The 16,459-nt window shown below is 39.0% G+C and overlaps 1 long non-coding RNA gene across 1 annotated transcript; it reads left to right on the top strand.

Annotated features, from left to right (window-relative positions):
• Nucleotides 1-12,635: 12,635 nt before the first annotated feature.
• Nucleotides 12,636-13,589, top strand: LOC126755209 (uncharacterized). The gene is made up of 3 exons (XR_007666468.1): nucleotides 12,636-12,781; nucleotides 13,187-13,313; nucleotides 13,512-13,589. It is a non-coding gene; the product is annotated as an uncharacterized LOC126755209 (long non-coding RNA).
• Nucleotides 13,590-16,459: the final 2,870 nt, after the last annotated feature.

Raw genomic sequence — 16,459 nt, 5'->3', positions numbered from 1 at the left:
CTGTTCACCAGAGGTGCGGCTGCGAGCGGGTGTCGATATTCAAACAAGTAGCTCGTTATATAAATGTGTATAAAGCTTTATACTACTCGCCTAACGAGGTTGTGCGCTGGGTTTGGGACCTGTCACGTAGAAACGACGCCCAATGAAAAGGAACGATAATCCATTAGATTCATTAAAAATTAACTGTAAGCTAGACTGCAGTTTAGAATAAATTCAAGCACATACTACTGAAGCTCTCTGACCGAATCGAACCATCCTTTTTTTAGCAATCACGATCCACTGTATTTGGTATCAAATGTATACCACTAGAGATTCAAATTCATCTTCTCAGCTGCCACATTTGGAGCCGCTTTTAATGTTAATTTTTATTGCATGTAAATATCATATCGGCGAAGGGACAGACCCACGCCATAGCATTCAGAACAGTGCAACAAAGGAAGGAGTAAACGCAACACAAATACATAGAAAGCAAAATGTATGTATTGTAAGACAGAATGAAGGCACACGAAAGTAACACGAAACGATTGTAGGACTAAAATGCTAAGAAAGTAGAAGACTGACAAAAAAAAAAGAGAAAAGGAAAATTAATATGGACGGGCGGCTGTACCGAAAAAGTACAAGCAAAGAATAGCAGGGGAAGGGTGGTTGGCAGGCTAAGTTGGACGGTCGCTTGTACGCGCACGGTTGGTTGGTCGGGCGCGGGGACGTTTGGTCGGACGCGAGGACGTTTGGTCGGACGCGAGAATTTTTGAGAGCTCGGGCGGTTGGACGGGTGAGGGATCGGTAGGGCGCCTGGTCGATTGGATGATTTTTGGGTTGGTTCATGGGGACGAGTGTTGGAACGCTCGCTTGTTTTGCTGGCTGGCTAGACTACTTGGCTGTGTATGTTGGGCGGCGGTGTGGTTGGAAGGCGACAGGCGAAAAATACAATAACAACAACACACATATATTTACAATAAATATGCAGCATTAACGCCGCTGAGCCAAAAGCGTTGCTGTTTACCAATTTTAATGCGAAGGACATAGCGAAGTGACACAGCAACGGCAGCGCCCAGTTGTTGGGGATAACACATAAACATATACATATGTATGTGTGTGTGTCAACGAATTTGGCTGTGTTTGGACCACAGAAACGGCACGAACGCTGCGTTGCTGCAATTGGTTTGGGGGATTTTAAGGATTAGTCGACGGTATTTGTATAGGAAAGCAGCAATATGTATTTATTATGTACAAATATGTATGAGCCACCGGTCACACACACACACACACATGCATGTGGCATGTATAAACTACTTATGCAATGCAGGTTTATTTACTTATGTAGTCTTTGAGATATGTATGTATATATGTTGAGTTGTTGTTATACTCACGAAAACTGTAAAATATTTAACAAGATGAAGCACATGCATGTGTATTGAGAAAAAATAGGAAAAGCGTGGCACAAAATCAAATGAATTGGAATGGCGTAAATTTTAATTTATACAAAAAGCTATGCGGCTGCTGTGTGTGTGTGATATTTTTGTGTATTGGAAAGGCTTTTGTATGGAAATCAGCATACCCATTGAGTTGCCTGATTGGATTGCTGTGCTTTGTTCGGCTGCACTCTATAACGTGGCAGCTATAATAATATCAATGTAGGTAAGCATATATATGTATATATATGTATGTGTGTGTATATATATGCATGTTTTTATAATTCTACACAGATTTACACTTACAAATTTAGCCTCACAAACGGCTGCAATGAGTATCCTTTTAGCAGACCGACCGCTTTTCAGATTTTCTCAAGCGTTTTAGTGAAAAAAATGAAAGAAATTATAAGAAAATAAAAAGAAAATGAGAAAAAACGTTAACTTCGCATACAACGAGCCCTTAATACCCTTAACAGGTGTATTTATTGCAGCAGAAAATGGTATAAATTGTCTTTATATTGATTTCGAACGCTCAGTTTGTATGGCAGCTATAAGCTATAGTGGTTCGATCTGAATAATTTCTTTTAAGAATGTACCGTTATTTTATACTTATAGCACATGCCAAATTCCGAAAAGATATCTCATCAAATAAAAAATTTTTTCATACAAGAACTTGGTTTGAAACTGTCACTTTGTAGGGCAGCTATATGCTATAGTAGTCCGATCTGAACAATTTCTTTGGTGATTATAGCCCTGTTTTGGAAAATAGTTCATACGAATTTTGGGTAAGATACCTTGTCAAATAAAAAAGTTTGTCATATAAGATCTTTATTTCGAACGCTCAGTTTATATGGGAGCTATATGTTATAGTCGTGCGATCTGAACGATTTCTTCAAGAATTATAGCGTTGCTTTAGAAAATGATTCATGTGAAATTTCATGAAGATATCTTGTCATATAAAAAAGCTTTCCATAGAAGCATTGTATTCCGATCGTCCAGTTTGTATGACAGCTATATGCTATAGTAAACCGATCTAAACAATTTCTTCGGAGAATATACAGTTATTTTGGGTAATATCTATTACCAAATTTCGTGAAGATATATCGTCAAATAAAAAACTTTTTCCTACAGAGACTTTATTTCGATCGTTCAGTTTATATGGGAGCTACATGCCATAGTTGTCTGATTTCAACAATTTCTTCTGAGGGTTTAGCGCTGCCTTTGGTAGTCATTCATGCCAAATCTCGCTAAAATATCTCTTGAAAATAAGAAGTTTTCCATACAAGCGTTATATTCCGATCGTTCAGTTTCTATAACAACTATATGCTACAGTGGTCCGATATCGGCAGTTCCGTCATATAAGCAGTTCCTTGGCAAGAAAAAGATATGTGCAAAATTTCAGAGCGATATCTCAAAAACTGGTCTGGCTGTTACAAACTTCATGTTAAACCTAAAGTACTCCAAGCTTCATGCTAAACATAAATTACACCGTTCAGGGTATAAAAATGTAAAGGAAATCACTAGATAATAAAATGAAAAAGATTGCGATTTTTTAATCATAGAAAGTAACTGAAATTTCGGTGATTTCTTTTGTTCGCTGACAAATATTTTTGTCGCACTTGTCATCAAGGCTGTCATTGAGATTACAAATGTGGCTCGCTTTGGCGCTTCCGAGTTGAATGTCAATCTTTGCATTCTAAGGGTAGACAGGGTAGAAAAGGAAGGGACGTAAGGGCTCCTAGAATTTATTATGATAAATTATGATTAACTGTTGTTATTCAGAATGCAGCCGAAGTACTCAGTAATGGGAATAAATATTGGTGTTTTTAATGGAAAATATTTATTGCTATGAGCGGAGAGGCGAAAAAGAGTAAAAGTGGAGCTTGAATTCCTTTTTGAGATTTGTTGTATGAAGAAATTAAATTAGCAAATAGTAGCTATTTCGGAAGTTAGATAGAGTGGATGTCCAACGATGCAGCTTGGTTTGTCGGAGGCTTATTGAGAAACCATCGGTACTAAAATCCCTTCACTCTCAAATCGTAGCTATGAATATGATTTCTTTCGCACATATGTAAGTACGCTGTCTTCTGCTTTTTATTTTTTGGAGTAGACACCGGGCCAACAGCGCGCCAGTCTTTCTTCCTTTTCGCTGCTTGTGGCCAATTGGAGATTCAAAGCGAAGCCAGGTTCTTCTCCACCTGGTCTTTCCAACGGAGTGGAGGTCTTCCTCTGCTTCCCTCAGCGGGTACTGCGTCGAATACTTTCAGAGTTGGAGTGTTTTCGTCCACTCGCGAAATTTCGCTGAACTTATCAATGTCGTCGTATATCTTATACAGCTCATCCTTCCATCATCTGCCTTGGCTTTCGAGTCTGACATTGTTGTTCCTGTTAATACTGGTTCCAATTATCAACGACTTCGGTTCCATTCACTTAAGCAAATATATTGCTAGAGGCTTCAATATTCTTGCAGCGTAGCTGGACAGTCAAAGAAAAATTCAATTTTAGCTTTGCTTCGCCTACCACAATCCAATTTCGAGCATTGTAGTTGGATAAAATTGTTCGGCTAACCGCAATGCCGCCTATAGCTTAATTTCCAGTTATTCTTGTGCAGCACACAACATTTCTGAAGCAAATTGGAGGAAAATTGATGAGTTCGTAGTTCTTGACCACATAAAAATACAAGTCCGTTCCGTTTATGTAGACCCTACTGTCGTGAGAACGGTGCCTGCAACTAAGAATAATTGAATCTTTATGAGAGTAAGTTATTTAGAGTCCTCTACTTCGAATCAAAAGAGCCTGACAGCAGTGTTCATCAACTTCACGAGAATCCAGCCGTTGGGTATTAAACCGATTTGACTGAGCCACAAGTCATTCTGATTATAATGGTACGAGGGTAAATTCCTTGGGTTTAAGGTTTCCAATGATTTCACTGTAATTAAACACCCATAATTCTTATTTTGAAATAGCCCATGGCAGTTTGTTATGAGACTAAGCAGTGCCTGACTAGTTTTGAGTTCAAAGTCAGTGAGCTCACGGCTGGTCTTGATGGAGACCGCACTTAGAAGTCTCTCTCAGCAACCGTACCCGTGAGTGTCGTCTTCATGAAAAAGTTCATCGTTAGCAGATTCTAAGGGTTCATATTAATATTTTTGATGAAGTAGCGATTACCCGAGGTTTTAGTGAGCTTAAGGGACGTCATAATTGTCTCCGAATCGTTTTTTTTCAGTTGCCTGTAGTCATTGAAACTACGTACCAATTAAATCTTACATCTTACTATGGTTACGATAATTTGCTTGAAAATGGAGGACGCAGTTGGTGCGGGAATATACTATTCAAATTTAGACATAAGGTAGCCTTTTAATCTGTCTGGTCACAGCAGTTTATTTCAAGCAGAGGTCTTTGCTATTGGAAAAGCCGCGGAGCTATCTTCAAATGCATCAGTAGGCAACTCTAGGCTCTACGTAACGAACGGATACGGACTTTGCATCCGGCCAAGGACTGCCAACTCGGCGGAATTCTGTCGCTACAACAACAACCGAGTCAACATCTACGTAACAGCCAATCAACAATCAATGCTTACCTCGTTTTGCATGTCGGAAGTAGTTGAAAAGCAATGTAGCAGTGGAGGGTATCGCCTGAACCAAGCGACTTCACTTCCACTAGGTGCCAGCTCATAAAGGCAAGAATGTTAATGAGATATTGGTCAAGCGCTGGCTTCCTGAAGGATGACTACTTCTCAAGAACTACGTAATGGCACTCCAACTGGCATCGCTGAGGACCAAAACTGGTCTATGCGTGGCTCACGAGTCTCTTATTTAATTGTATCTAATATTTATTTAGGTATTTGCATAATCGAAGTCTTGAATTATCACAACCAACAGTTTCATCCGAGAATTTTCAATTTACCAATTTTCTTTGAGTTCAAAAAATTCCCACGTTGTTCGACGATTTCCAAACCTCACATATTGCAAAGTAATTTCCATATCAAATGCAACGGAATTTTCCGAACCCTCCACCCGGCACGCAACAATTGCGCTCGCAGCCAAACAGCGGCAGCCTTGCATAAATTCCCACACTTTTATCGGAGCCGGGCGCCACTTATGCGAATGGGTCGTGCGAAAAATCACCCTTCAGCATAAAAGCCAATTTGCGAATTTGCAACCCTCCAGTGCGAAGAAAAAGAAAGACAGCCTGAGCAAACAGCGGCGACAAGAAAAGAGGAAACCAGAAAGTGAAAAGCGCAAAAAATCGAGTGCACTTGGCTCGCCAACAGCCAGGCAAGCGGATATCCTTACGCAATTTTTGCACAATTGTGTCAGAGCTTGTCTTGGCGATGAGGGGTTTCCGCGCACATACACACACGCACACAAAAATATTAAATGCAAACACGCACACCGCCAATTCAACGGAACGTTGCAAGAGTGCGAGTCGCGGTGGCAAGTCCAACAAGTGTGTTATCGGCGCTTGCAATTTCGCCCTGCCCTGCAGTTGCATTGTCTCTCGCCGGCAGCGCTGAAGTGCAAGCGAGCTGGAGTGAGGCTGCGGCGCGTGTTATGCCCTCTACCATCCCCTGCTGACCCGGGCTGGCGCTTCCTTTTGCTTGCAACACACTTTTGTTGTTCTAGTGTGTGTTATTGTTGTTCTAGTGTTATCCTTTCTTGTGCTGTCAAAGTGCAACGCCTCGCACACAAGCAAAATTGACAGCACTCTTTGTTGTTGTTGTCATTGTTGTTACTGCGTTGCATTTTTTATTGCCTCGACGAACCCTTTTCACGACACGTCAAACGTGATCAGCGTTACGGACGGCGCGACGGTTGGAAATGCAAATTTGCGCATTTTTTATTGCAACGCATTTGCATAATAAAAATATTTGCGCACAATGATGCACAATTGCATGTTGAATGCGCAAGTTGCAACAACAAATATAAACACAGGCAGCAAATGGCAATTGCAGCAGCCGTTATGGCGGTGTTATGAAAAAGGCGCCAAAGCAAAGGTGTCGCATTTCGAATTAATAAATCGGGATGCTTCTTCGGGGCGGTTTCTTTTTGGTGGCGCTCAGATGGGTCATTATTTGAAGATAAATTTGAGTGCGTGAGTACTTAGGAGACTAAGTGACATAACGGCGGACCGAGTGGGTCAATAGTTAATAACGATAGTGTCTTCAGATACACAAGTGTTCTATTTCGATTTATGCGCCACGCACCGTCGACTGCAGCATTACTTCAGAATTAATATAAATGATTGTTTTCCTCATGAAACGAACGTTAAAAGGTAGTATGTAAGGACTCTGTGTTTCTCTGAACCAGCATAAACTCCACCAATAGTTATAATATATAGATTATAATCTAAGTCTGGGGTTTAAGCGCTGAATAACTCTTGCCAACAAGTGCTACTTTAGGAACTTGGGATCGGTAGACAGTTGAGAAGCAGATGCCTCCCTCGACGAATAAAAATTATGCTCTGTAAGTCTCTTATCATTCCCCTCCTTTTATACGGTGTAGAAATATGAACGCTGACGAATCGAGATGATAAAGCATTTCAAGCGTTAGACAGAACTGTTCTTCGCAAAATCTTTGGAGCTGACCGCGTGAGCCATGAATATTGAAGAAGATGGAACCATAAAATGTATGAGTTTTACATGCCATAGCTAAGTGCAGAAAAATCCAACGAATGTGCTGGCCAGGTCTGTTCGTTCGCTTGGAAGATAATGCTCCAGCGAAAAGCTCCTTCAATTCGATACTTGTGGATGAACAACGTAAGGATGCAATACTTGTGGGTGCATAAATCGAAGCTCATAATACACTTCCAAGTACAACAAATTTGACACAAGAACTTGATTGGCGGTCCGATAAACGCTGTTTTGACAAATGAACACCATCTTTGGGAAAAACGAACTTGTGCATCGATATCTCAAAAACTGAGGGTCCAGTTGTTCTTACAGAGAGACCGACGTACTTCAATAAATCGACTCAGCTCATCATACCGATCATTTATATATAAGTAATTTCAGCAGATACGCTGGCAGGTCTTGTCGTCTGAATGGATGAAAACACTCTAGCTCTGAAAGTATTCGACGCATTACCCACAAGAGGAAGCAGAGGAAGAGGTAGACTTCGTCTTCGTTGGAAAGACCAGATGAAGGAGAACCTGGCTATATTAGGAATTTCCAATTGGCGCGTTGTTGTAATCTCGGCTATAACCACGTAAGCGGTATCTACGCCAATAAAGAAGAAAAATGTCAAAAGTTGGATGGTCTGAAGGAAGCAATCGCCCAGAACCGGCCAGTTTTGGTCTATAGGAAAGAAATTGTGAGAGAATACTGGGTCATAGAGTTTCCGGGAGCGTAGTTGGAAGGTTTTTATACATCTAAGCAGCTTTTAAATCTACAAAGGGTGCCGATCCATTTCCCACCGGCCTTTCCTAAGATTTGGCCCATGCTGAAAATCTGCTCAGTTTTTGATTTTCCCGGCCTGAAACCACACTTGGGGTTTTATCTTTCACATAATACGATCGATAGAACCTTGTATGTGATTCTGAGGAGGCTTTTGCCATGGTATATGGCGCAGATTGTGTACTGGGCAGAGGACACTTAAATTCCAATCGTCGGGCATGCTTTCCTCCGAACATATTTTACAAAGAAGCTGATTCATGCTTCTTATCACTTCTTCACCGTCGTATTTGAATAGCTCGGCCGGCAATCCATCGGCCCCGCCGCTTTGTTCTACTTCAGACGGGTAATTGTTATTCAAACTTTTTCATAGTCGGGCAATATACCATCTGTTCCATCGCCATTGATTGGGTAATAGGGTTCACCATCTCTGATGTTATGCTCTGAACATCAGTCACTAGATCAGCTCTAGGGGTTCTGATACAGTATGCTCCGATCTTGAAACCTTATGTTAGTCGTCACATCTTTTCATAGAATTTTTGAGCATTAACCCTGTAGGCCAGCTTGGCAAGCTCTTCGTACTCACGCATTTTGGCTTCTCTTTTGTTTTTCTGCAAATGCGGCTGTTGTCCTTAAGGCCCGAATAAGAATTTGACTGCAATGAAACTGCTCATTACGGATAATTGCCTGTCTTCAAACCTTTAAAAATACTACTTCCTCTGGTTTATTTCCAAGTCAGTCCAATACCTTCCAGGAACAAACATTACCTGTTTCGACAGCATAAAAAACTAGTTTAGGCCTACTACTTTATTGTTTCATAATTCTTAAAATCTAAGCAGCGCCAATTTCGTGCTACATACAAGTATGAGTTAGCAATTAGTCCTACATATGTACGAGGGCTGCTATATATATTCTGGCCTAGGGCAACACTAAGTGTTGCCAGGTGCAATCTGACATTTCCATTGGAAAGTTTGACATTTTTTAGCATAACATCACTCAGAACGTTTTGTCATTTAATCGTGAATTGTTTTATTTACAGGGAATTAAAAAATTCATCTCGGCCGAAAAATGGAATTAACTCATGAACATTTTCGTGCGATAATTTTTCACAACTGTCGACGTGGATTATCACGACAAGAGTGCATCGATGAACTAAAATATTTGTATGGCTATGAAGCACGCTCCTATAGCACTGTGAAAAATTGGTACAACGAATTCAATCGTGGCCGACGCTCGCTCAAAGACGAATTCCATGAAGGTCGTCCAAAAACTATGCATTTCTCCCACCAGCATACATTCGATATTGCATGAACACCTGGCCGTAAAAAAGGTTTGTTCTCGTTGGATCCAGAATTTGACAATCGCTGAAAAAATACGATCGCGGTGCTTCAAAAGACGTTTATAAGATCGTCACAGGTGACGAATCATGGATCTATGCGTATGAGCCCGAAACAAAACAGCAATCGACAAAAAAAAAAAAAAATAAAAAAATAAAAAAAAAACATTTTCGTTGATAAATATGCCTATTTACATTATTAGGCCAGAAATATATATAGCAACCTACGTATATACATATACATGTATGTATTTTTAGCATACATACTAAATCGCGTTATCGCCGTCTAATCGCAGAAGGGACTTAACACAAACGCCCAGGCGATTTGAAGTGGCAGGAAAATTAGTCGGTTTTGGTCATTAGCACAAAAGTTTATGCATCGCGCCTCGGCGGCATGTGAGTGTACTGCTTGCGGTTAATCGCTTTCGTGACCGCACGTGGAGTGTTGCATAAATTAAGGCGCACAAGCCACATATAGTAGCAAAATATAACAATTGAATAAGGCAACTGATAAGAATCACGCAGCACAGTTAACTGTACATATGTGCCACGTCAAGTCACATGTATAATGTGTGCCTTAATGACTTTTCCCAAATCACTTTTATTATTTTCGTATTTATAATAGAAGGTAAGGCGTCGTAGAAAGTATGGCTCTGGGCTTATTTGACATTAACTGAACTAATATGACGTCTTGTAGTTTAGAAGTTTTTAATCCCAACGCTTGAATCGTAATGTAACTTTTCATGGGTTTACAACTGGTAGCAGCTTTAGTCATATTACCTAGCTTTCAGCGAACAGTAAAATCCAGATAGGTCAGTACATGCTTTAGATATTGGAAAGCCTGAGAATCTTACAATGAAGTTTCATATATCGATTAATACTAACTTCTCACATTTCGTACCATATATGGGGCATACATATTTTCAGTTTCGAATTTTTCTTCTTTATTGTCGGAATATATTTCTTTACTATAGACGTTTTCTTGCGGTCTTAGGACAGAAAAAGGTCGCTGGACGCCAAATCGCGGTCGCGATTCAAAACCCAGTATTGTCACGGCCTTCACTCCATCACTTTTTGACTAGAAATATGATCATTTTCCCGCAATTCCATCTTCTAAACGTCCTCTTAACGCAATATATCATCATCCAAGCGGCTCAGTTATTGAAAATGAAGCTGTCTCACTCAAGACCGTTGTAGCAAAGAAATTACTGAGTAAATTTCACCACTTAAAGCTCATTAGTTGGGACTGCAATACCTTACCTAATCGACCATTGTGGCTAAATAGAATCCGGACCCGGATTTTTATCCTGCCAAGCACTGTCAAATCGGCAGAATTCTGTCTGCCGCTATACCAAAAACTAAATAAAAATACCCAAGCAAACCTTATCAGAAAAATGTTCCTCCCGATTAACCAGAATTAAAAGCCTAGCAATTATGGCACTCGAAAAGACTACACTTGTTAAGAAGCTTGAAGTGTGTCCAAAGAGTGGCTTTCATCGGCATCTTCGGTATACTGCGGACTACATAACAATACACAACAGACACATTTCCACAAAAACCACCGGTGGACATTGCCGGCAGTTGTATTGCTACGAAGCACACTTTAAGGCTCAGCGTAGCCGGGTATATGAAGACGTTCAAACAAGAATAAGCCGAAATTCTCTCCTCCTTCAACTGCATTCCTAAAACTTTGATCACCGAGTCACAGAGGCTAAACGTGCCGGCTTTTTCTCTTCTCAAAATTCTCTTCTCACATACTGAGGAGGGATATGTGGATGGAAAGGAGTTGTTGTAGAAGAGACGCAGTGTTTTTTCGGTGATGGTTCAAAGCTAGGAAGTAAAATTTGGGAAGTTTTCTACAGGGAACTCTCCGTCAGTCTTAGCTTAAGGCTATCGAACCACTGTAGTGTTTTAAAGCCAGAAGTTGCTGCTATTAAAGTGGCACTAGACGGGCTGCTAAAAATTGTTGAGCATTCACACTGACAGTATAGCGACAATACTAGCGCCAAGCTCGCTAACTGTGCGATCAAAGCTATTCACGGAGTGTTTGTCTTTACTAGAAAAATCGAGGTACTTAATCATCAGCATCGTTTGACTGCCTGGTCAGAGCGGAATCGCTGGCAACTGCAAAGACGATGAGCTAGCCAGTATGGACAGCCTTGTTAGGTGAAGTGGAAAAATCTAGACATGTTCTCCGCCATTGACCAGCCTTTGAAAAACTCAGGTTAAAACATCATTAGCCGTCAACAAATTTTTGATAGGATCAAAGCGCTTTGTCGATCTGTAAGGAGCTTCTTGTATGTTATAGAGGAGTTTTAGTTACAATTACGCACCGGCGTTACAAGTTGACCAAGTGAGATCCTTGTTGGGATCGATCTCTTAATCTAACCTAACCTAACTGGCTTCAAACTCTTGAACAACGGCAAGTAAAATCAATACTTATACTATATTTGAGTAATGACTTAGCCTTGGTAGGAAAAAATAAGTTCGATTCTATAGTCTCTGTTGGAAAGCAGTCCAAAAAATTCAATAAAGTTTAGGGCCTGATATATCAATTTTGTCAAAGAACTGCTTTAGATCGGCTACATAAATACAGTAAATGGTTTAAAAAGAATAGCTCAAAACATTAAATGTGATCGATCGCCTCTGTTAGCAGTGAAAACTTCGAAGTGTTCTCACTTAGAATCTCAATCAATTGATATATGATTATCAAATTTGAGTTCTAAAGTCGAATCACTCTTGTTGCAAAAAGTGAATTTTTATTTCATCATAGCTTAGAAGTAAAACGCTCTCTCGTTGAGCAAAAAATGTTAGAGAAATTGCTCTTTAACCTGACTTCATTGAACTCTTATTTGACTTTTGATGAAGCAACGAAAAAAGATGTGGTTCCAATCTCCCTGAGACGTTAAAAAGAAATACACTATTCGATTTTGCCAAAATTCAAAGTTGTACATTGGACACAAGTAAGGTTATAAATAGTTATTAGATATGGTTATTTTGGCGCTTTTCTGTGCCTCCAATTTTATTACCAAAATTCTCGTTGTAATATTTGCTTTCCTCGTTCCTTTTCCTAAGCGAATGTGTGTCGCATATTAAAAAGCAATTTTTGCCAAATTCATTTACATATTCTTACAAGTATTTGGGGTCATTCGGCTAGTGTTGCGGGTAGTGGTCACCGGAAGTTGCCCACATACAGGAAATGCGTGAGTTTTGTTACGTAGTCAATGTTCATTAAGGATATTTTTGACATAACGCGTACTAATATGTAGATGTGTCCAACATATGTATGTACATGTATTAATGTGGTATGCAGATTTGTCATTTTACCGTTATATGGTCCAAAAATGTAATTACACAAGCCTAATCGACATCATTAGTTTTTTAGGTTAATAAAATTTGGGAGCGCTTACGTCATGAATGTGGAAGGAAATCTGGGTCGGCATTCCATACGAGTATTTCATTTCGTGAACATATTCGGCTTCTCTTTGCGATCTATATAGCATATATCGTCACCTAAAATGCAAAATAACGTAACATCACTTTTAATAAGTTTACAGGCGAAGGAAAAACGTTATAATAGAAACCACTCATATTGAAACAAAATTTGAGTATTGGTTATAAAATGGTTATAAATTGGTTATGGTTAATGGTTATATATTGGTTATCAAACACTCCTAAAATGGTTATATATTGGTTATCATTCACTCATATTCAAACAAAATTTGAGTTTGGTTATAAAATGGTTATAAATTGGTTATTTAATGGCTATATATTGGTTATATAATTTTTATATAATGGTTATATATTGGTTATATAATGGTTATATATTGGTTATCAGTCACTCATATTCAAACAAACTTTAAGTTTTGGTCATAAATTGGTTATATATTGATTATGGTTAATGGTTTTAAAAAATGGTTATATATTGGTTATCATTCACTCATATTCAAACAAACTTTAAGTTTTGGTTATGAAATGGTTATATATTGGTTATGGTTAATGGTTATATATTGGTTATCATACAGTCATATTGAGAGAAATTTTGAGTTTTGGTTATAAAATGATTATATATTGGTTATCATACACTCATAAAATGGTTATATATTGGTTATCATTCACTCATATTCAAACAAAATTTGAGTTTTGGTTATAAAATGGTTATAAATTGGTTATGGTTAATGGTTATATATTGGTTATCATACAGTCATATTGAGAGAAAATTTGAGTTTTGGTTATAAAATGATTATATATTGGTTATCATACACTCATATTCAAACAAAATTTGAGTTTTGGTTATAAAATGGTTATATATTGGTTATGGTTAATGGTTATATATTGGTTATCATACACTCATATTGAGAGAAAATTTGAGTTTTGGTTATAAAATGGTTATATATTGGTTATCATACACTCATAAAATGGTTATATATTGGTTATATATTGGTTATCACTCATATTGAGAGAAAATTTGAGTTTTGGTTATAAAATGGTTAGATATTGGTTATGGTTAATGGTTATATATTGGTTATCATACACTCATAAAATGGTTATATATTGGTTATCATACGCTCATATTGAAACAAAATTGGAGTTTTGGTCATAAAATGGTTATATATTGGTTATTAAATCTGACAGCGATTTTGGAGTTTTTTTGATGATACGTTGTTTTGCATTTTAGGTGACGATATATACCTACTCATACCTGACGAGTTCAAGCAGCATTGATCCACACAATTATTTGCATTGCAAAATTTCTCGCTTGAACACCTTCATCTTCGTTTTCGACACCTCTACTCCACTCCTTAGACCAGCTACTTAGTTGTGGCTTCGAAATTGCGAAAATCAAATAAATTGCTTCAGGTTTTATGATTTTATAACCGTTTAATATGCAACACGCACAGTTTTGCAAATTGTGTGCAAATCTTGAATTTTATTTGTTTTACGTGATTGTTAAGCAGTTTGCATACATTTTTCACTTAGTTACACGTTTCTTCGTCAATTGAGCGGCTGGCCGAAGACTGCGTGGAGGTAAAGCAGCGCTGAATTTGTACCTTCATTCATAATTAGCGCCACGAAGTTTGTAATATAATATGAATAGTCGGAGACCTTATGAAGACAACATATATCTAAATGATCAGCGTGACGAGCTGAGTCGATTTAGCCATGTCCATATATGCGAATTAGTCCCTTAGGTTTTGAGATATTAAAAATCTGTTGGACAGTGTCCAATTAGAACACCTACCATTTAGCCTAGACTGATTTTACCAGAAGTCAGTGATTTGGAGGACCTCTTACCACACACTCTTGGCCAAAATAATTATGCAGTAGCTCAAGTTCTGTTGTTGAGCGCCGTGTGGGGTTAAAGATTCAACTTCAGAGTTCAAGAAGGGAGGTTTTTCCACACTCACTTCCAATTAGATGAAATTGCAGTAAGGAGATTCTCCCTAGCAAGTTCATCGGCTTTGCAGTTTCTGACGATACCGCTGTCATCATCCAAAAAAGTCTAAAATGGAAAAGCTAAAAGCTATGGCTGATGAAGTAATGCACTCTTCGACTAGTTTTTAGCGCACAATCAGCCAACTCAAAGCCAGTATAGCCGTCTTAAGATATTAAATCTTACTGCAAGAATCTCGAGCGGACAGCGTCCGATTCTACAACCACTGGACAGGTGCTTACCGAAGGAAGAACCTTGCGAAGAGTTCCATAGACCTTGTGAAAGTTGTCCTGTATGTAGACAATCATCCTTAACTTATTTGGGGATGTTTCATCAAGGAGGCTGAATTTACCGACCGTTGTGCCAAAGATACCTTCTTTGCCCACTCTGGCGTTAAAGTCGCCAAGCACGATTTTGACATCTTGGCTGGGGCAGCTCTCATTGGTGAGTACCAAGTGCTTATAGAAGACATCTTTGGTCACATCGTCCTTCTCTTCTGTCAGGGCTTGAGCGCAAATCAGCGATATGTTGAAGAAGAACTCCGCTTTGATGCGGGTTGTGGACGTTCATCAACCAGCTTGAATGCCAGAACTCGGCGACGGACTCTCTCTCCTACCACGGATCCCGCATCGAATTTGAATCCTTTATATGGCCACTGTAGTAAAAGCTTCAAGGCTACGTACTCGTCTTAGTCCTGGTCCGGTCCATTGCAGTTTTTTTCAAGCAAGGAACCTCGTAATGGATCTCTATTTATCAACAAATAAAATATCCGACTCACATTTTAATTATTTTATGGTAAATTTGCCTGCCAAAAATTAAATAAACACAAACGTTGCCTACATTTAGGGTGAAGGTGCTTAAACGATGCACGAAGTTAAAAGTACAGCGAGGAAAGTAACCAAAAAATTCGTATTTTAGTAAAAATTAGAATTTTCAGTTTTTCAAACACACACATACATGCTTAAAAGAACCACAACTCAACGGTAGTGAAGATTCTTCACATTCATTAATTTCCATCAGGAATTGGCGGCAGTAATCCATGGGTAGTTTGAATTCATAAAAAGCGCGGCAGGCGTGTATCGCCTAACCATAATTTGCAAGTGACGACTACATAGAAATACAGTATGTATGTGTGTATATATTTGGCTCTGTATTTGTGTGTATGCGTCTATGTATTTATATGAGTGTATTGCTTTGATTGGCACTGATAACGGCAGTGAGCGAGCTTGTCAGTTGAGGCCTATAAAATACAAATTTGATTTGCGGCAGCCACACTTCTTTTTGGGGGGCGTGTAAAATTAAAAGTAACAGTAAACTGACACAACAACAACAGTAGCAACAGCAACAAACGAAAACACGCAATATGCGGCAGAAGAAAAATGAATTTTGCATAATCGCCAAAATGCCATGAAATATCCTTTGTTTCGATATTTTCGCTGTTTGAGGCTTAAGCTGTTGTTGCTGCGCTGCTAGTTGTTGTAAAATGGAATTACAATGAGATGTACATGCCGTATGAACGGGAAATGAGCAGAGATAGAATGAATAGTCGAAGCGCTGCCTGGCTGCCCGGCTGCCTGTGTGTGAAAGATCGTTGATTCTTCAAGAATCATTAATTTTTAGAGCTTAAGCAGATGACATGCAAAGCAATACACGCAAAATATTAAGCAGCAACAACAACAAAACATACAACATACAAATAAAAAACGCTTCATTGGTAAATCGTATAAAAAACTGCTGCTCGACGAAAAAAAATATCGAGGAACAAACATTTGCCAAGCCGGCGCTAAGGAAGTAGCTAAGGCAGTTACGAAGGCGATAGGGGTGAGCTGAAAGTCGCTGGCCTCGCATGTGTCCTTAGGGGTCGCTTTTTGTGTTTGTGTTGCAGC

Source organism: Bactrocera neohumeralis, chromosome 4, assembly GCF_024586455.1.
Source record: "Bactrocera neohumeralis isolate Rockhampton chromosome 4, APGP_CSIRO_Bneo_wtdbg2-racon-allhic-juicebox.fasta_v2, whole genome shotgun sequence".
Classification (NCBI taxonomy): domain Eukaryota; kingdom Metazoa; phylum Arthropoda; class Insecta; order Diptera; family Tephritidae; genus Bactrocera; species Bactrocera neohumeralis.
Note: the sequence above shows the minus strand (reverse complement) of the source record. Positions and strands in the feature narration are given on the sequence as shown.